The 22,150-nt window shown below is 39.2% G+C and overlaps 1 long non-coding RNA gene across 1 annotated transcript in view; it reads left to right on the forward strand.

The window, feature by feature from the left end:
* Positions 1-21,474, forward strand: part of LOC111269737 (uncharacterized) — a 32,830-nt gene extending 11,356 nt beyond the window's left edge. The window contains exons 2-3 of the long non-coding RNA XR_015314683.1: positions 20,346-20,434; positions 20,601-21,474. This is a non-coding gene — a long non-coding RNA (uncharacterized LOC111269737). The remainder of the gene's footprint in view (positions 1-20,345; positions 20,435-20,600) is intronic.
* The last annotated feature ends 676 nt before the right edge of the window (positions 21,475-22,150 follow it).

Genomic DNA, 22,150 nt, shown 5'->3' on the forward strand with positions numbered 1-22,150 from the left:
ACGAAACAAAAACTTTACCATTGAAAATTGATTTTCGAAGTTAAGAGAGGTTTTTTTTGTTCCGAATTCACATGTTTTGGAGTTAATCGTTTTTACTTACACATTTTTAGAAAGCTAAAGTGTTTACCAACCGAGTTTCGTCTGGTAGCGGCGTATAGTTCAGAAATTATTCAATTATGAGGCCAACAAGGTTCGTTTCTTACACCCTAACATATGCAGTGTAAAAGTGTGAGAATATAACCAAATGTATATGTTTAGATCCACATGCAGTTTCTCAGTGCACTCAGTACAACCGGACATATGTTTGTACTAATGGCACCTACATGTGGTGAAAATAATGATGATGACTGGGCTGTGCTTTTTGATGCATTGAGTGAAGGAGCAAGAAAACGTAAGGGCGAGAGGGATAAACAAACGTATCGAGGGTAAGTTCGGTGAACGTTGATGACAACATTTACCGTAGCAAACTAGCGCATACACAGTAACATACACAGGGTAATATACGCAGCAAGAGCCTGCCGCACATCGACCTACTTCGGCCAGCCTATTCCTGTCAGTATATGAAAATCAACTGGTTGACAGACAGAGCTAAGGGCTGAACCAAACGCAAAAAAAATATTTGCAATAACAATGCAGGCCAATGGTCACTGTCCGTCGAGCACCTTCTACCAGACTTTGAAGATCCCCCTAAGTTCCATCTGTTCTGACTTAACTGAGAAAAAAAAATGATAACATACTGGGCATATATGGGTGCTGGTAAAATAAGCTGGCCGATCGACATTTGTTAGAGGTCATTGGAGCTATTACATTCTGGTTAACGCAGGTGAAAAAAACAATAAATTACTTTCCGCATTATTTTACACCAGAACTACTGAACGTTGTTCTCCTACTTATTAGTACAATTTGCTGGGCAGGAACCTTTATTTGAAAGATTGTTTCTGAAATGTACTCATTTATAGTAAACATACTTGAAGAATTGCCATTTTTGCAAATATACAAAGTAATTGATATCAGTCGTACGTGAAAACGATCTTTCGGAAGTGCACGAGTGCAAAAAAGTACATTTATTTTTATCGTTGGTATTTGTCTGGAAGGTCTTATATGTAATAGATATGGAAATATTCAGAGTGATAGGAGCCTAAAAAGGTCGGCCACTTTTATTGGTGAGTTAATCTGATTAATATAACGACACCTATTCTTAGCATTTGTGTTCAAATATGTTATCTTTTTGTCAGATCTTCGACGCCAATATTCCAACTAAATTTCATTCAAGCTATTTATGAAAAAAATCGGTTGGATTTGAGAGGTTCCTTATGGCCTACAAGCAAACATAATGTTTTTAGTAGAGTTACTGCAATTAGTTAAGTCTGTAGCGGCTTAGAACACCTCGTAACATCTTATGTTTTCATGCAATGTTGACAATACAACTTTCAAGGGAAACGCGTACCTATGTAATGTTCACAGAAGGAAGGCTATTTAGCACCCTTAACGGAGCGGTGCTAATTTTACTCGTCAACACAGGGTCATTGTTGTGAAGTAGAAATCGCCTACATTTTTCGAATGTTTGGAGGGAGCTTCTTATAAGGCATATAAAAAGTCTGTTCTCCCAAGCCAAGCGCAGATAGCTTATTTATATGTATACACCTAAAATTAGGCTCTTTCTAGCTGTGGAAAATGTAAAACTATTAGACCCGCTGTTGCTTTGGCTAGGTTTTTCTAAACGAAGCGTCACATTTACGAAGAAAGCGATCTTTGAGGACTTTAAGGCATGTCTTGTACGACTTTGCAGCAGTTGTACCCAGTATTAAATGGTAAAATAAGCTGAGACATTTTTATTTAGTATAGAGGGACTAATGATCCTTGAGATATTAACACCATCACTTATGCGCGACCTCTTTTGGTTAGAACCCAGTCTCCGACTTTGCGAAACCTGTGAAAAGACACTGTTATTTACATTAAGCGGCCTGAAACATTTAATAAGATTTTTTAACTTTGTCTTTATTCGAGTATATGATGGCTAAGTCATTTTTTAAAAAAAAATTATGTATTTTTTTAGATATTTCCTAAGGTCAGTCAGTTTACCAAGAAACGTGCATCAAAACCATCATATATTGAGCGTCGACTATCGATTATGTTAACCGAAACAATTAAAAAAAATAAAAATCTCAAAAGAATAATTACATTGATCTCATTTTGTGGGAAAAAAAAATGGGAACATTGTTACGAAACGAATTGGTTTATAGCTTGGTAAAGTAACGAAAAAGGTTTTTCAAACAGGATGTCTAGAGATTTTCAGTTGTGACAATAGATTATCTGACGCTGAAAGCACCAAGGCGACGGAATCGGCGTTTAGTACTTGCGGAAGATGAGCAATCAATGCTGTTAAAGTGTTCCGTGCACAACTCTACAGCATTTAAAACAAGGAACGATGCTTGGATATTTATCTGAAAGGCTTGATCGAGCACTGTGTCCCAGAGGCTAACCAGATCAGAGATGATCATTGATATATATAATAATTAAAGGCAATAAGCATACATTACATATTTATGCGTCATGCTCTGTACGTGCCTAGCAGATGCTGAACTATTTTAGACCTATCTTGAATTAACATGAAGTTATTCCACTTTCTAAAACGCTGCTACGTTCAGCAACTGGTTCCATTTTTTAGCATCTTTGACTTTTCGACGGTACAGCATTTTCTCAATGTGTTTTTTTTCAAAGTGATAATTATATGATACCGAGGGGTCAACAACAAAAAGAACGATATTTTAGTGTTTAATATCGTTATACGTATAATTGATCAACTTACATCGTAGTGATCCTTTAAGTTAAGTAAATTGGAATGTTTGAAATTGAAACGATGTCAGCACTTCTAGTGATGCCGTCAGTGTAGAAACTCTTCATCACCACCATGGACGCTAAAATGCGTTGAAACTTACTTTGGCTGTAAGAAGAGGTAAGGGCTGATTGGTGTGCTAACACGTTCCATCGATTCTGTAATTGTGATAAGTCGGAGAGTATAGCCTAAAGGGACTGACCTTACATAACGTAGGTAATTCTCGTTTTCTTGGATGTATAATTGCGACTATATGTTTTTAGATTACATTTAGCGTTTCTTATTGGTTTGGCATCCGTGAACTCGGTAGTGGGAATACCGCTACAAAACACTTGTTGCTCTTTGTAACGGAAAAACTATAGCTTATTATAAGAAGTATCATTATTATCAATAAAACAGAAAGCAACGTGACGAACTCAAAGACTATACATAGACCGATCTGGGACCCCGACAGCTAGCGGTATACTTATGTTGCGTAGTCGATAGTGAAATCTAAGTTCAAGTCGATAAACCAGATACGCTCCGATTGTTGAGCTAATCCTTAGGCCTCACTTGCGTGCAGTCATATAAGCACTAGAAAAGTCTCTACTTACCTAGCTCCTGCTTTTAGAAGCCTTATTGTCTGTTGGCAATTGTTGTATCCGTTGACGTACATACCAGTTGCTAATATAAAGCTTAACATAAGAGGTGCTCTACAGCGACAGTGGTCGTGGTGCTATACACACATATCTTTGCTTTCTATATCAATCTCTATATCCCTACTAGGTACGTAATATTCCAACCATCGATCGATGCAGAAAATGGACAGATTTCGTAGACACAATGGCAATCCTAGAGCGGACGATACGATGTGAAATAGAAGACAAACGAACGATGTGGGACAGCCGCGATCGGATAGGGGCAGTGGGCGTTGTGAATGATGTAAGCATCGCAATGGTGGAACAGTATTAGCACTTGGATACGGAATTGTTTGTTTGGACATTCGTACGTACGGAAATTTAGAGGATGGTTGAAATGTTATTCATTAATTGTACAGCTCGTACGTGATTTCTCCGTTCACGCGTTAGTACGTGTTGTAAATATAGACAACAACATTGGCCTATCAACCATTGCGGCGTTACTGATTGATTAATGGGCTAGCGGAAGCGTTTATGGGTTGGCTCCAAGTAGGCGAGCACATACGTAGGTGCGCGGCTATTTGGAGTTCACTGGGAGTATTCTCCGAGTAGAGGCTAGTCGCTGCAGTGTTTGTGTTGTGGTTTCTGGTACGGATCGAGCGTAACGCAAGAACCGGATTGTGTCTATGGCCTTGTAATCCTCATATCGAGCAAGCTTTCATCCGGAAGTGCATTCTAGTAGTCGGTTCGAAAACATAGTACCTGGAAAAATTACCTACTGCTTTAGTGTAACCATGCTCACTTCTATTCTATTGTGCTTCGTCGCATCGTATCGATTTGTGTTGTGAAGGTTGACTGGACATGTCAGCATGTTTTATCGTTACTGTTTTCCAAATCTCAAGGCGATTGACTATTTAGAGCGGCGAAAGCGACGCTGCTAGCTATGTTTGTTATAAGTAATAGAACTCTAAAACAAAGGAAACACAAAGTAGACGTAGCCAAGCAGCGGTACGAACAACACACACCTCTGCCGTTTCCTTTGCCGCCATCTTTACCCCTTTTTCCCTTTAACAATTTCATACTTTGAGATTCTAAATATTGTACCTTAATGGAGCCAGCTAGATAAAAGGTTTTTCAATATGAGGCCTACTTGACGAAGTTAAGCGCGATCGTCTGCGAATTAGTCTCTGAGCCGGATGGTCTGTAAATAGTGTATATTTAACATTAGTATGTATGACGAGGTAATATGCTGCTAAAAGGAAAACTTTTTGTATTGTATGTATGCGATCTACCAGGTCTTTGAGATTGTTTGAATTAAGAGGCGGACATAGTATGTTGTGTTCCTGTATGAAGGTTTTGCTCACCCCCCAGGGAAGTGATATTTCTAGGAGTTTCGTTCGCGTTTCGTCTGATTCCCTTCCGACCCTATGAATAGACATACACGCGGTAAATCAGCTTTAGAGGATTTCCCGTATGGGAACCAAGTTTGTTCTTATTTTTTTTGCTTTAGGCCAAACTTCTTATTACACTATGCATTATGATGCAAAGGCTTCCGATGAAGCTTATATGATTATAGTTACATGTAACACCCAATTTTACTAAGCATTGTACGGCCACACAGAAGAGAAAATGTGTACGCGGTGACAAAAAGCACCGGTGCAGTCTGCTTATAGTAATAATAAAGTTTGTTTCGTTAAAGAGACAAAAAGCAGATGTAAAATGTTGCTAACACGCACATTTCCTGTACACGAAGTAACTTCCATCCATTGAGCCATGTCCTTAGTACGCGTCGCCATTAAGTCTGTTAAGCCGTACGATTTGAATGAGAATAAAGGTTACGGATAGTAATTTGCGTAAATTTGAACCTGCCACGTGGACTCCCGTGAACGTAATGACAAATAAAACTATGGTAAGGATGAATGAATGAGTTGTTTCCAATTGGCACGTGAAGTGCTGTCTTAATTACGAAGGGGTACACGGTGCGGGAACACACCGTATATGTCTACTGTTATTATTTATCATTTATGGTATAAACTAAGGATGTTGTTCCACAATTGTGCTATTTGTACAGATAATTGCCCATGTGGGAAGTTTCTAGTAATAAAAATAGTACTTTTCTTTAAATCTGTTTTAGTAAATACAGACAGGCGAAGTTAAATAGAAACTAAAATAAATTATACAAAAAGGAAGACGGAGCAAACAGAATTGTAGTGTATATTCAGTAAAGTATGAATGTTAGTATGAAAGGTCGGTGGGGGAGGAGGAAGAGGAGGGGAGGGGGTATTTTTGTCCTACCGATCGAATTGGTCGCTCGCTATTCACTGGTATTATTAATTTTTAGTCGAACTAATCCAACGCAACCATATGTAATACAATAACGTATATGTTTTTAATGCTTTGTTATTTTGCGAGTGCGATCGATTAGTTTCTCCTCATGATTGATTAGCCTGACCTGTATCGATTAAGTTTTTACTTTTGCCAATTTCGCCTGCTTTGTTTATACATTGAGAGACATATGATACTTAGACTAAACGAAAGGATCTTTATATATGATGCTGCCCTTATCGTATGTGGTGCGATACGGTCCGAAGACGATAATGTGAATCCTTGTGGCAGTAACATCTCAATACGAAACGTGGGAAACTTCAACATCAAAGGACTAAAGAGCCGAGAGCTTCCCTTGCTCCTGTCCGCTTTGTTGTCATTCACTAACTCCTGTTCCCTACTCTCGGATATCCAGCTGTCGTGTCGTATCATTACTATAGAAACTGCGTTGGCTGCGTCAATTGAATATGCGGTCGCCGTTCGGCGTTGCCCTTCGCGTCGTTGCTTATGCCGCCGGAGGCGGCGTCGGTGGCCACAGACAAAGATTTCCCGCACTTGCATAGAGCGATACCACCGTTGGATCTTTACATTTCGTCTGTCTGCAGCCGGTAAGCTAGCGCCACTTTTCAAACAGACTCTACTGCCGTTGTTGACTTAATCGTCAGAGCTACTTATTCCTGTATAGTTATACCTAAGAGCAGAACCTGCTACTGCAAAAACTTTTTTATATTTTTTAGATTTTAGATTTGCCTCTACAGCAGTACAACGAGTATATTTGTCGCCAATGCTAAGACCCCGTTAGAGAATTGGAGAATCAAGGCGGCGACAAGCAGAGTAGTGGAACGGTGTTCGGTAACTTATCAAAGATGGTGATGATATTAGGCTCTCTGCAAACACGCATAAGCGACTTCGAATTTTCTTGCTCTTAGTTAGTGTCTGTTAAGGAAGTTTGTTTTTACTTGATTTCCGGGATAAGATATATGGAAATCTAAAGTATTTTAAGACCCTCCAATCTATTTTTGGCCTATAGGTCTAACAGCTTTGTTTGATTACAGTTACTAGCTAGCTGCAAGACGGCGTAAGAGCACGTTATTATCTGAAAAGTGCCTTTTGTTTGGTCAAAAAAATAGTGCGACAACAAGAGCCTGCATTATTTGATGGCTATTTTTTCCTGCTACCTTTTAACAAATAACACAGTGGTAATTTCTTTAATTATCCGTGCATGTTGAATGCCTTATCTTTCAGTATCTGATTCGTTCGTACATTTAGAATAGAGCTATATACAGCCACAGATGAGCTTAAATGTAACATTCTTTTTTTCGCACTATACACATATTAAACACCTATCTGTTGATATAAAATTTGTCTTTCCTTGCCTAAAAACGGTGTGACAGTCGGAAGTTCCGTCAATTTGACTGTTTTTTTTTTTAACTAAAAGACAAGCACTTTATCATTTTGGAATAACCAATCATATTAAATAAAGCGATACTTAAGATGACTAGCCTATAAGAATCATGATAACCTTATTCATTCACAGATGGACACTGGCCGCATACTAGAGACCGACACTTACAAGCCTCTTTTTCTTATAGAATCTTTCTCTGAGAAAATTTAGCTTAGAATGTGCGATACAGTTATTTTTTACTGTCTATGATGTCGTACAGCATTTGTACTCTAGCAGAATCTCGAAGGTAAATAACATCACGCACCTTTGAACAATTTCGAACTTCAATATATTTAAGAATGAGGTAGTTCTGCCTAATTACATACATATGGTCTAATTAATATCTAGATCCTGTCAATTGCGAGTTTACAACTAGCTTTATGTTAATACTTTGTACCGTTTTAAACATCTAGTATTACAGAAGAACATTCAAGTCTGTCTATTACCTCAAATGTTTCATTCGAATTGTTCGCTTGATCTTTGGGTTCCCAGTTTACCGGCTAGTCTGACTTTGAATCAGCTGATTTTTGAAGCCGTAGAATATTCTCGCTATACCGTGTATGGCGAGTCCGTACTCAACGAGTTGGCGTATCATCATTAAGGGCACAAGCAATGTGCATATAGAGCCACCGAGTGCCACGTGGTTCCATATTAATATTACATAGGCAGAATAGCCTCTCTTGCACTTTTTTTTCTGATCAAACACGATGACATATTTTGGTAAAAGTAACAAAAACTGGATTATAAAATGGCTCTATTTAAGAAAATGAAGAAGTAAGTTTATTCCGAGTGTAAAATTTTCAAGTGAAGCCCTTAAAATTTTCTAGATATCGAATACAAACAGTAGTATGCTAATGGTCGTTGAAAAATTATTTGTTACCTTTACAGAGGGCAATTTTATGAACTTCCCCTGCTTTGTTTTTTACGATCGTACCGAAGAGATGGCGGCGACATGTGTGCATTCTTATTTTTCACTGGAAAAGCGGTTTATCATGAAAGTTTAGCGAACAACTTGGTATCTTACACAAACCCTACGTAGACAGACAGTTCCATCTATATAGGACTATAATTCTAGTGTTGAAACTAGTTTGACAGTAGCTAAGGTGCTCCTGGTCAAGCTTTAGACAAATTTGACAATGCATATTTATGCCCAGTGACCGTGGCACTCCAATTGCAAGTGCAGGTGCTGAAAAGCTTTATCGATAGCAAAAAAAAAATGGAAACCAATTTGTCAATTTTGGATGAAGCTTCCGCCATCAACCATTGGCATTAAACAACAACTGAGGCAGGTTCTTTTATCATTGAACCTTATGGACTCTATCTCTTACGTTGATGGAACAATCTAGTGTTCTGGATGCCGATACCTGGTAGTGATCGGCAAATTATTTAACAAAGGTATGTGCTATCAACGAAAGTTTCTGCAGCGGAGAAATTTAAGTGCATGTCACGGAAAGGGGCGGCACGAATCACTTTGAGTATTCAAACCATTAGGATTTATGTGGGTAAAATTGGCAACTACGTTTAGTTATAATATCAGACGCAGAATTAGTTCTCAAAATGACTTTGTTTGCACGTTGTTGCATAAAGTTGTACGTTTTTGTGGTGTTAGGTGAAACACACATTTTCATGATCTTGGCTGTAAAGTATTGGCTTAAAATTCATATTTACTCGATTTATGTGACTTAAAAGACGAAAATATAATCATACCTATATAATAATTATTATTATTACTACTTCCTCAACGCCATAAGACGCAATAAGAGCGTTATTCCTATTTCGTTATAAAGGCATAATAGGCTATGTCAAAGCAGTGTCTAGCTCGATGCGTTTACTGTAATATTATAAAATCCCTTTTTAATTTTTAGAGAGATATAAATGTATAATTGTGAAGATTAGCCGTCTATTATATACATACCTTCCCAGGGCAGAATAGATGTACTACGAGAGTGCGCTATATGATCCTCGTGCACATAACGACCACTGCGCTGTCTCGTTGTGCGGCATCTATCGACAGCCGTTACAATCGGGAAGGATCCAACCCGAAAGTATTTAGTGGCTCTTTCAAGCTTCTTAGGTATCGTTTGTAATCCTAACCTTTGGTCCACTTAAGGTCTCGAACGCTAGCGGACGGAACAAGTAGTACGTATTCTGCAAAGCAGAATCTGATACACGGAGTGACTAGAATGTTAGCGACGGCGGTACCTAATGCTAATATTTTGCTTCTATTATAGGGGACGTAAGTAAGGCGGTTTGATCTACGCTAATAATTTCGGCCAAACCAATCTCGGTAATATAAACCAATAAACCTATGGGTTATCTCCATCAAATAATGTAAGCAAATTTAGGAGTTTTGGCGAACGTGTTGATCTGGAAGCATCTACACCTCTCTGCACACTTAACAGGACAGCGCATGATGGCTATATATACGACATTCACAGGGGTGGTGAGATAGCAAACGTATTTCCAAACGGAGATCCTCAACACATGTGGTACTTACGTTCTCGCCAACAATGTTTCATGTGAAGGGAGCGAACCGCGTTTGATCAAGCCACGGCTCACAGCATTGCACACTCTGTAGCGTTATTCCCGATACACATAGTGCATTGCACCGGTTTTATACAGGACAGTTAGCCCGTGCATTCTGCTTCGATCTATTGTTTTCTGCCGGAAGTCGTCGTCTGAAGGACTTAAATGTGTCAGCGGCAAGTTTCAGGGAGAAAGTGTTATGATGCTGCACTTTTTCCAGAAAACCTCGACTGTTACTTTTTATTTTCATACGCAGCCGTGTTCATGCTTCACTTTGAAGGCACACCTCGCTCCATTTAAGTGCTTCTCAGGTTATAGGTCTCGGAAGGATGAAATTGTCCATTTTTACCACAACCGCTTGTATATATCAGTTCTGTGATATTTCACTGTTGAAACGTGACTCAGTGATTCTTGTTGCTTAGATGTTTTTTAACACTCACTATGCCGTATGTCATTCAAAGGATGTCTGGTTGTGTACATTATACTATGAAGATGCTTGTAGTTTACATTAGCTATCGGCGATGGGGTCTCTGGAGGATGGAAACATGTTTATTTAGTGCGCAATATGCTTTCATCTTAACTTTTTATCGAGAAAATCTATCAAACAATCGCAAAATTTGAAATTTTCCGCTATCAGATTGCGGCCTTCGATTCAGTATTATAATTTACTAGCATGGTAGGTATTCATGTGAAATGTATTATAAGCGATGCATAATGAAAACTGCCAAATACGTGTCAGTTTATATAACAAGCTAATTATGATGAAATCGATACTCGCTCTATTTGGTTGCCCGATCAAGCAGTAAAAATCCACAAATAATAATATAGTTTATCAACGAACATCATCAACGACAAACAATTCCACTCTAACAGCGCTTCGAAAACAAAAAAAAAGATGTACTTTAAGATCTATATGTGTCTCTTTGTGCCCTTTGAATGAAATGAGGAACTTTCTATTTCTATGCATATGAAAATTGTGGCCAAGATTTCTACGCCGTTGCACGGCCTTCACTATATATTCCCCAGGGTATTCGGAAAGTCTTTGGAAGAGACGATGTCGCATTCAATGTAGCAATCGCTAAGGGACTATCTTAAATTTATGCATGTTCAGATAGTTTCGCTTATTTCAGCGTATCTAAGTTGACGCGTTTTATAACAGTGAATAAAGAACGGTCATTTTTCGAACATTAGACGCTCTGAGAAACCGTTGTCATGTTAACTTAATCTTAGATCCCAACACGTCGCCAATAGCTTTTGTCAGCTGTTCATACTTTTCGTCTATTCATGATTTAACACACGTGGCCATAATATCCGTAAGTTTGCACAAACTGAGTATAATTACTTTCAGAGAGCTAGATTTTGCTACAACTAATTTGCGAAAAAAAAATAATGAGCTCGTAGAGAATAACATTAACTTACAAATCTGCAAGTACTCGAACGCATCGACATACGTGGGCCTTTCGGAACTTATACCGAATATCCATAATTTCAATTAACGAGCACCACATTCAGTGTGGGTCGCTAGAATCGATTCTCAACACGTTTGTTACTACCAGCAGCATATACCAATTTATTTTATATAAGTATCGTTTATGCTTTAAACACGTTAAAAGAGTACAATGATGGAAGCTTTTTTTCTCATTTCGCCAAGGTTCGATCCTTGCCGAAACTCGCCGTAATCGGGTCTGCAGTCGTAGACTTAATGCTACCACGATCAGAGCTGAGGCAAATACCATATTCGTTTGTTTGGCAACTAAGATTAGGCTGCAAATGGCCCTCACGTAAATGAAGTCTCCAGATACACTTTTAGCACGGGAGATAACCCCAAAGACTTGGCGCGTAGGCTGAACGTGTATTTAGAAGCTTCAATGTGACATCAGTGCATTCGAGCTTTAGCGATATCTTCCATTATTATTTATTGCTCTTTTTATGTACAGGTAATACAGATTAGTAGGTAATTAGAACAGTTATAGGTTCTGTAAAACAGGCCAATTTAATGAAAAATACCACCCCTAAGCTTCCGCTTGTTTTTCAATTTTCGGATCATTAAAGACCACCGGATCGCTGCATTGCTTACGATGTTTTATTGGCTAACAGATCCTAAATATACTCTGTTGGCCATCATATCGTACACAAAGCTGATTTCAAGAGCGACATTCTGTTCTGAAACTCGTTCTCACTACGCGGAACAGGTTCAACCTTTCGACAATCGACTCAATGTATACTGCATTTTTTGTTGCATCACTTAGGTGGCGCTAGGATACAAATCGCTGTAGCGTCGAACATAAGAAACTGGCCTTTGTTTTATGGAATAAAAGTTCTAGCATGCTATAATATGGTGCAATCTCTTACAGCTAAAACTAGTATTTCACCATAAACGGACTAAGCAGAACGTGGGCTTAGCTCCCCTCGCCAACAACATTGATGACATGGGGCACGATACCATTCTTGACGAAAGCTTGGGAAATACCAGTTATCGTTTTGGCTAGATTACTGAGCAGAAACAGTCATCGGAGGTACTTAACTGAAGATATGCCTTTACTGCACGACTCTAATAGGAATTTATTTTCTTCTACGGCCAGTGAGGCCGTTTCGATCGGGACTTGTTAGCGCGGTCCTGATTGCTCCGTAGGTCCTGTCTGCAGCAAGCGATTTCCCATTTTTAGATCGAGAAGCTTCTGACGAAAGCGTTGTTTTAATTAGAGAGTATGCCCAGATCTTGATGCCCGAGTTGAATATTTCTGACTCGTCTATGCGAATCTTCGTAACTATAAGGGCTTTAATGAGTTTAAATGAGCCGTTCTACTGACTATCAGTGACAGGTTTGAACCATCAAAGCGGGATTTAATCTGGAAAGATACCTACGAGGAAACAAAACAAGAACTATGGGATTTATATCACTGAAAGCTTACACTTTTTTTCTATTAACACTATCAGAAACCAAGTCTATCATTTAATGTTATATGAAATCAGTTATTCGCCGCATGGTCGACGCATTCAAGTGAAGTGTAAAAACGCCTAAGACATAACTATGTACGAAGTCTCTAAATACGATCGTGTCCTACAAAGCTAGCTTTGTTGTATTTAGGCGAAAACAATTGTTCGATGGCATGGCTTTCGTCCAAAGACATGGAATTCGCCTTTTTGTATTAGATGACTTTAGATGTCGGCGTAGACGAATCTACCGCATCGTGGCCTTGACATTAGAATATTGCCTCCTGCTAACCTGCTTAGGTTACTAGAGGGCGTGCGCTGTATACTCACTGATTTCGTGATTCGTTAGAACCTTTATTAAGGTTATAGAAATCGTAGGCAAGCCCGGTTCATGGTGGAAAATGTTTTCTTTTGTAGATTTGTATTCGCTTGCGTCATCGTATCAAAAATCATCATAATAAGCGCACACACAAAAAACATCCATTGCCAACGGATATTAATTACTGGTGCTTGCGGTTGGCAGTAGAACTGATGAAAATAGAATCAGAACAAGCCAACCAGTCGTAACTGTAGCTGGTTACACCACTAGACCTTTGACAACATCCTTTGAAGTGTTTTCTACGTCCGATAAACAAAAGTAGCCTAACAATTGTATCAGGAAGACGTCAGTCTCTTTCTAGCCATAGGAAACAGCTATTAGCCGCCGTAATAACTTTTATGATACTTTTGAGTACAATTGATTTGAAAGACTCCTATACTTACTATAAAGTATTGAAGACTTACTATAAAACAAATGCCCAGACGCGACCAAAGTGTTATAAACCCACCTTTGTTTGTGCTATATACTATTGCGCAGTTTGTACAGCTAGAAATGTTTGACTGTTATATTGAAAACATTTATCGTATCCTTCATAAATATCTGATCTGGAGGAACCGGTTTGCTACCATGGAATGTGTGTGCAGCGTTTCTGATCATAATATCGGGCCATTGCCAACGTTTATTATCCTTAGGCCAATTTCTGCCACATGTTTCCAGATCAACAAAGGCCGTGTTGATAAGCTTCGCAGTTTTTTTTAGAATTCCTATCCTTGCTGTTGATCCGTACAGCAGTGATGGACTACTTTAAGTGGAAGCATCGTTTCTTGGTGTATAATGTTATTTAAAGTTACGAAATTCTTGTATTTGTATTTGTAAGGACACTCTAACATTGAATATTTATTTTGTATGAATCACTGGTGTCGGTTAACCTCAATTCTGAAGAAAGTGACGCTTATCAATGATTCATTTAATGCTCTTACTGTATTCACAAAAGGTGTAACTGAAAACTACTGTCAAAGTGAGTACATGTGTCTCTGTTCTTTTGAATGCTGTTTCATCAGCATTACCATTCATCTGCAACTGACCTCAGCCTTGGAGTTATATCACTATGGTATGAAATGTTCCGCCATCTAAATTGGCTTCCACCCGTTTTTATTGTCAAATGTTGCACGGTAATTTCTGCCATCAAACGCATGCATACGTCAGGTATGAGCGGGTACTTATAGATTGGAAAGCTAGATTTCTAGATGGAATTTCTAACCGTATCGCCCAAATTGACGCAGGCATATTTTACAGCTTGCAAGAAACTATGTCTTCCTTACTGACGGCAGTTAAATTGGTTTTACTTGTTCAGCGACATCCGAGATAGCTTATTTATTTTGCAAACTCGATCTCACAGATACAAAGTGGGATAAGGAAGGCACAATTGGCACAAATCAATTAAGCTCCTCTCTGAATGACCTTTGGGTTTACAAGTTGCTCTGCAGTTTTCCACAATTGAACGGATCTTGACTTATTCAAAAAGCAGCAACAGCACAAGCTATCGAAGCCATCAGATTGTGTCGATTCGCTTCCAAGCGGCCTATTTGCATGTAGGCCTTCAGCTTCCAAACAGAAATGGCTCTAGATATCGACAAACGAACGATTTTCAAATACACATTATATACAATGCATATGTGCTCAAGACAAGCGTATGGCACATTATAAACTCCCTGTTCATCCCAGGCTATTCGTATGCGCAGATAACGCTTGTGTAGACAAGCACAAACCTACAGATCCAATATGACAAGCTTTACCGATACGACGAGGCCGCACCGAATTATCTCGAGAACAGGGTCAGTGCGTCGGCTCCGGCCAGTCGGGTCACTTGGTTGTCTGGTCGTTATTAGAATAAACGTGCTATCAACTAACATCTAGTAAAAATACAAATATGTTGGCTTGCTGCGGACGTCAAGTAGACCTTGGGAGAGAAATTGACCCTATGGCCACATAGTTACCACCAATGGTAATGAATACTTGCGGAGAAAGTTATTTCTATTTTTAGTATCCGCTAGATCTAATAATTTAAAAGCTGTTTGGCTTTTTCAAAGTTCCGAGTCGTTTAGAACGTTAAATTACATAGGTTATTTTTAAACGTTCATAGTTGCACAAGATAGATTTCTGATTGATGCCGCTGGCATACAATTGTACTTTCTCAACATAACAGGTTATCCATTTGCTTATCAAATAGACCAAAATAAACTCAGTTTGATCATTTCAACATACGAAGCGTTTTCGAACTTGACGTACGAGAGCGGCATTATTATACTTTACACTGGTACCCTACATGTCGATAAAAAAAAAAACAATAAATATTCTTAAACTACTGGCAAGCGATGGGATACGTAAAAGTGGCATATAGTATTTCGCCGATAGAAAACGTGAAGGATTGATGTAATCGGATTTCAGCTGGTTCAGCGTGCACGTTTCGTGCTAATACCTCATTCTGTATACAGCTGGCGCGTTCTATCTCACTGCCTGACCATTACAGCTGTTGTCGTCGCTATGTGGTAACTAAGTGGCGGTATTTTAGTGAGTTTGACTGGCTTGAGCGTTTTCTGGCAACTTTACATGTTTTTGTATGTAAAAACGTTGTCAAAATGGGAAGAGGAACAGATGTTACTGACGAGCGGAAAGTATTGAATAGCATACCGTTTCGTCAAAACAAGTGTACACAACGCGAAATGGCTGAAATGTTTAATGTTTTCCAGACCGCAGTTGCTAGGAAGCTGAGGGAAACTTCCCGCTGCCATCGCGTAAAATCGGTAACAAAAATCGGAAAAGATTTGCTATAAAGCCGCACAACCGTGTAATTATATACAAACTTTAGAAATATAGGTTCGTCTAGCTGTAGATTAGCTGTGTCGAAAATTACCTTGTTGTCCATTCAAAGAGGCTGAGTTCAAGGGTGGTAGAGGTGCGAAGAGACCTCGGTTTAATGACCGCATGAAACGAGCCCGTTTCTATCGGACGAACCAAGTTATACCGTTGACAATTGGCGGAAAATCCGTTTTTTCTACAAACCTTTACTTTAAATTCTCAGAAAAATTTTTCGTCGAGCTTTTAGACATGTTAGTGAACGTTTTTCCCAAAAAAACAACGTCGCGCCAAAAATCAAGCACTTAACGTTATGATATGATCTATAATTGTTAGCAAAGGCATTAGGGTGATACAGTTTACAGAATACTAGGTCGGCAAGAATATGCTAAGCTTGTTGAGAGCGAAACGCTGTCTCAGGTATGGAAATAGTTTCCTCACGGAGCCACGTCCCTACATACGATGCGGCACCTTGTCACAAGCTCGAAATATTTTTAACATGCTCGTTGCCAATGGCGTTCAGACGCCGCCGTGGTCTGCTAGGCCGCTGCGACAGAACTCTATCCTATAGCAACTATGTCGGGAATCGTAAAATTACGAGTTCAGCATGGACCGGAAATAACAAATTTTCCAGATCTTTCCAAGACAATCATTAATACGTAGCAACACGAACCACTCATAAATGAAGGAGCATATTCCAAAGGATGGCGAGAACTATCGCTGCAAGGGGCGGTATCACAAAGTATTGATATTAACAACTTGGTCACATCGTCTGTCAACCGTCTGCAGATTTTCGGCAATTTTTTTATGGACGTGGAAGACATGGACGTAAAGTAAAATCATAAACCCAAAAACATTTGAAAATATCTCGTTTCAGTGCTGCGTAATTCGCTTTGAGAGTTGAAACTATTCGATTGAGTTTGAGTGTATTTGATTGATTACCAACAGTACGATCGATGTATTTGGATCGCGCTCAAATCGTTATTTCGCTCGAAACCAGTGATATCTTATTCCTTGCAAATACAAATACGCGGTGATCAAGAATAAGCAAAAACTTGAATTGATAAAACGTTCGATAATCAGAAGGTGTCTCTTTTACTTCGTTCAGCATTATTCCTTAGATGCATAATTGGCTATTACATTACAACTACTCAGATATAAATAGAATTTTTTTTTGAAAAAGAAGAAATAAAATGAATTTGAAGAAATAAAAAGAATTTTAATGCCACTAAAAGCCCACAAAAGGTTCTGTTAAAATGAGATTTTTACCTCTTATACTCATCGATCCTTATAAAAACACAGAGCGATCTCAGTGGAACTGGGCTTTAATTCTGATAAAATGAGTGTTTAAAATTAAAACTTTCAGATGGAAATTCAATATTACATTTTTAGTTCGGGGTAGAATTAGTTGGCAATAGATTTGTATAGTGTGCCGATTCTCCGAATGTATATTCATCTTGGTCGGTCTGCATTTTGTTTACTACGAAACAGCCATGGTTGCTTGATGATCTCGTTGTTTTCTACTGCTAGATAGATTACCCTACTCTTCAGTAAGTCGGTGCGACATGCGACCTCTGCCGCGCAGAACTGGTCAACCTTTGCGCACCGCTTTTTTACAATGTTGCAACCGATATAAACCCCAGCAATACGTTCACGTGCCAATATGCACGATGCCTCTACTTGCGATGGGCGGATTACGAATGCCCGGAAGGGCTTCCGCAAGCTTTCGATTCTCTGAGAATTGTTCCTGTTTATTATGCCTTTCTTCGATGCACAGGCATCTTCTTCAGAACCGTGCTAATTTGTATCAACCTAGCTGCCGAGCTAATAAAAATTGTACATGTTTTTGGCAGAAGCTGTTATTATCAGTCTGAATTGTAGAAAGGCAAGCACCATACCAACGGCGAGAAGAAAACAGCGGTCAAATAAACAACACTTCTCTTTCTTACTTGGCAAGATGCTAACTTTATGCAGTACGACATTCCTTGTGCACTACAGACTAACGCAGGCCTTTTCGGTTTAAGCAGAACTCGCAACCTTTTTACACGAAGTTCTCTTGGCGAAATCGCCGATGTGGTAAAGGCTGATGAGCTTTGAATCAGGCGACGATACAAGCTTGACTACAGGATGAATGTCCGCTTTCCAGGTGTCGCTCTTCAGGTATCAGTGCGTTACTAACGAATCAACTGGTTTACGTACCGACGCTACCTGCTAGGCGCGCTGCAGTTTAATATTGGCTTTCATTTAATGCCACTTGAGTGGTCGTTCGCACGAGAGACAAAGAGTAAATCTCGGCTTCTCTCCCTGTCTCGAGGCCTAGCGTGGTGTCATTCACGCACGTGCTGAGGGACGGGTATCTCCCACGAATGCGCAAAGACCTAGGGGTATCTTCCCTTAACGCCAATGACAAGATACTTGCCAATGCAGAGTTAGTTTATATATAAAGTGGGCCAGGCGCCCAAGCGCGACGATGGCGCTACAGCAGCAGCGACAACTATTGACCCTGTTGATTTGAGTAGCAGCGTATCTATTATATAGATATGTACATAGAGTATGTGGTGCAAACAACTGTGTATGTCTCTGTTCTTCTACGATGATGGATAAATTGTAACTGTGAGTGGTTTTCTGCTTTATTTTCCAAATGGCTGGTCAGAGAATAGCTGAAGACGTCTTATGAAGCAGTTTTTTTTATTGCCGTTCATGTCATTTTCATTACATTACGTCGCCAGTCATTGCTGGCATTACTAGTCGTACAGCTTTGTAAATATTATTATTTATTATACGGGCAAAATGCTACATTGCAAAATCGTAATCAACATTGGATTGGCTATTCGAATCCCCATTCCTGTTCTGCCCTCTTTCCCCTAAAATAGCGGCTACAAGACGATCCCTAGGCAACAAGTGAAAATAACTATTCTGTAGAGATAGCTACGCCGATCATATAACGGAACTCTACCGTAAATCGGAAGGCAAAGCAATAGGATAACAAAGCGTCCAACAAGTGACGCCGAGTTTCTATAAACATGCGGACACTAGCTTCTTGAATGCTCTCACTTTCTGCATTGCTGCCCTCGATCGTTATCGCTTCTATCACAACAACAAACACTGCGTACGGCTTCGATCTTATAGGTAGCTATCCTCTTAACCGCTGCGGCATAGCATAGCTGGACTTTTGACGGCTGACTAGTGTAGGTCGCGACAATGCGTGGTGACATCGAATGAAACCACAAAACTGGCGAACAAAACAACAGCGCCGACGACGTCTCTTGACGTTGCAACACGCGTACGCCAACCACAAACGCCTCCATGACAATCACCGATTTTTAGTACTAGTATTACAACTACAGCTAAGACTAACCAGATGACAAGCCTACTACCACTGTCTGGAAAACTTGATATCGTTACCAGGTAAAGATGGATATAGATTTTTTTTAAACTGCTCAATGGAAGGAAAACGACCAATTGTGACATCTAATAGCGGGGTGAAATGAAATTTGGCATCACCATCTTATAATAGTAAGAGCAAAAAGCCAAGGTGTGTGTACCACGAGCCATCAATGCAGCGCTTTTTCTAATTTTTTTTTTCACAAATTCCACACTTAATATTCTATACTGTGTTTACAAATAATGTCTTCCTTTAAGGCTTTTTGATAACGGGCTTGCGAATCGTAGGCGCTGACTATTTTGTGGCAGGATTATGACGTCCGTTAACATAGGCAACAACACTGAGATTTGAAGTCGACTCCTTTCATCGAAACGTAGCCAGGTTAACGTGCTTGATACTTCCTAGTAGGAATAGCATCGAAGCCGGTGAAATTTAGTATAATGCTTGAAAAATAAAACGGAGCACCCCTTTCTCGGAGCTACCCTTTCTCGAGAAAAACACTGGTAATATCTGGGCTGGCGCTTGAAAAACCGTGAAGTTTGTCAGTGCCAACTACATATCATCCTTGAGCCTGCACGAACAAGTCAAGCTGCATTTGTCCTAACTCACATGAAAATGACAATAGCTGATAGTGTATACGAGATCGGTGTAGAACATTTATTCGATGGTGGTATTTAATCATTTAGCACGATGGCACCGTACGCTAATTGATTCAAGTATTTACTAATTATACTTCCACGGTTTCAGATGATCACGTTACCTGATGAAAGGCTTCTCTAGACAGTTTAGAATGCGATAATCTATCTACATGGCTATTGTTCGAGAACATTGAAGATTTTTATTAAGATAATTAAGAGCACCGTTCAGCGTATTACATTAATTGTTTTTAGAGTAGACATGCACGCCTTTTCGATAATATTTTAGAACGTTTATGTTAATATCAGGGGTAAATCAATATGGAAATTAATTTCCGTCGAGAACGAAATCGAGCTATTTTCCCCTTTAAATATTGCAAGTTTATTTGTTTTTTTTTTGTTAGGAACCTACCCTTTAAGACTAATTTCAGCATAAACTGAAAAGGCGCGATCTGGTTGATATTTCAGAAGAGCATTCGTCTAACACAGAGCCATTGAAATAAGTAGAAGTTCCTTTAAGAGGACCTCAACGAGAGGCTAGGTCTGCAGCGTTGACGGTAAGTACAACCGGCGTTAAAGCTAGGCACCAAGGCTGAACTGCCAATTGACAAAGCCTTTGACGTACCTGCCAGACGAAACTATCAGTCCAGTAGATTTACAAATAATGAACTTTCTATGAGGAGCTAAAGAGCTAATACTGCATTTGATGGGTGTCCATTTCAGTGTTGAATGGAATGAACTTTAGGCGAAGTTTTCGGTATTTCCAACAGTAAAATGAAGTGACAGAATAAAGTTAAGTTAGTACTTAGTTCATTGGCTGTACTATTTGTAACTACGATCATTATTTACTCATTAAGCGGCGTTTCAGCTATCCGTGTACACCTTTGACAAATTCTTCGACAGTGTTCCGTTTAGAAAATAATGGTTTTGAAAGCACTTTAAATAGTGCAGTTTAGAAAAAGATTTGCCTAACGAATGTTGTAACGGCAAAATTGCTTAAAAAATAATTTTAGACTTGTATAATGAGTGAACAGAATGCGCGTCAAAGTTTAAACAGAATAAGTAAATGTCTCTTGTTGTTCCTTGTAAGTACTTGTCCTTAGAAGCTGAGAAAATAGGAAGAATGTAGGCTTTATGAAAATTTGCAAATTTTGTACAAAATTCTGATGCTCAGAAGTAGTTGCCAATGGTATGGGAACGTTAGAAGAATTTCTTATAACTTGTTTCGGTACACGTTTATCTACTAAGAATTTAGATGAAAATGATTAGGTTCCAATTAGTTAAGATCATATGAGTATCGCAATATGATTTTTGCGTAGAACGATTGCAAAGTAGCAGTCCTTTTAATCTGATCACCTCGATGGTGCACCGTAGAAGCTGTTGCCACTTGTCCAGCAACATCATCAATGGCGCTACATCTAAGTTCAGTTAAATACAGTAGCTAAGGCCAGAAAAGTCTTCCTAGTTACGAATACAATGTGCATACATCATACGGCTACCTAAGACGTTTACAAGATGATCCACAAAAGTGTACTCTAGCTGTTCATTTCGAATCTAATAAACCTGTTGAACACATGTTCGAGCTTCGGCTCGTCAAGTACTTCCCATTACTTCATGCAAGATTACAACAAACTATTAAAGATTATATCATAACCAAATTTCTAGTCGAACGCAAAAATGAATTTCAGGTAAACCAAACGCAAACAAAATAGAAAGCGTAAAAACATAGCGGCTTCAATATCGGATCAACTTGACCAATGCAACTAATAATATATTTGCCTATTTGTTAATTGGCGTTAGCATTCAGCCGTATTCACCCATACCGGTGTCTTAACAGAGTTCAATTATTGCGGCTACATAGACATGTGAAGAATAATAATAACTTAATAATGATAACATATTGGCCTACACAAATAGGCATGGCACCCATATTTTCTGGGAGCACGATTTGTAGCCGGAAGCGATACAGAGCAATCTTGAAAAGAAGGATTTGTCCAAAGGATAGGCGATAAGCAGTGAATTGCGAAATAGGGTTGTGTTTTAATTAAGCAGATTAGAGGTAGACGGGCCTCCATTGATCTGAATAGGGACGATTACGATGTATTGGCCACCAACCGCACTAAATAAGCAAGCAGTGCTTACTTTACTAGCTACGACAGCTGCTAACTGATCCATCCAGACATAACAGAGCCCCAGAGGTAACATAACCATCGATAGACGGCCGTTCGTCGCAAGACGAACAAGGGCTTGCATTGGCCAACAGTTGTAGTAAA

This window comes from Varroa jacobsoni, unplaced genomic scaffold (assembly GCF_002532875.2).
Source record: "Varroa jacobsoni isolate VJ856 unplaced genomic scaffold, vjacob_1.0 scaffold_1409, whole genome shotgun sequence".
In the NCBI taxonomy this organism is placed as follows: domain Eukaryota; kingdom Metazoa; phylum Arthropoda; class Arachnida; order Mesostigmata; family Varroidae; genus Varroa; species Varroa jacobsoni.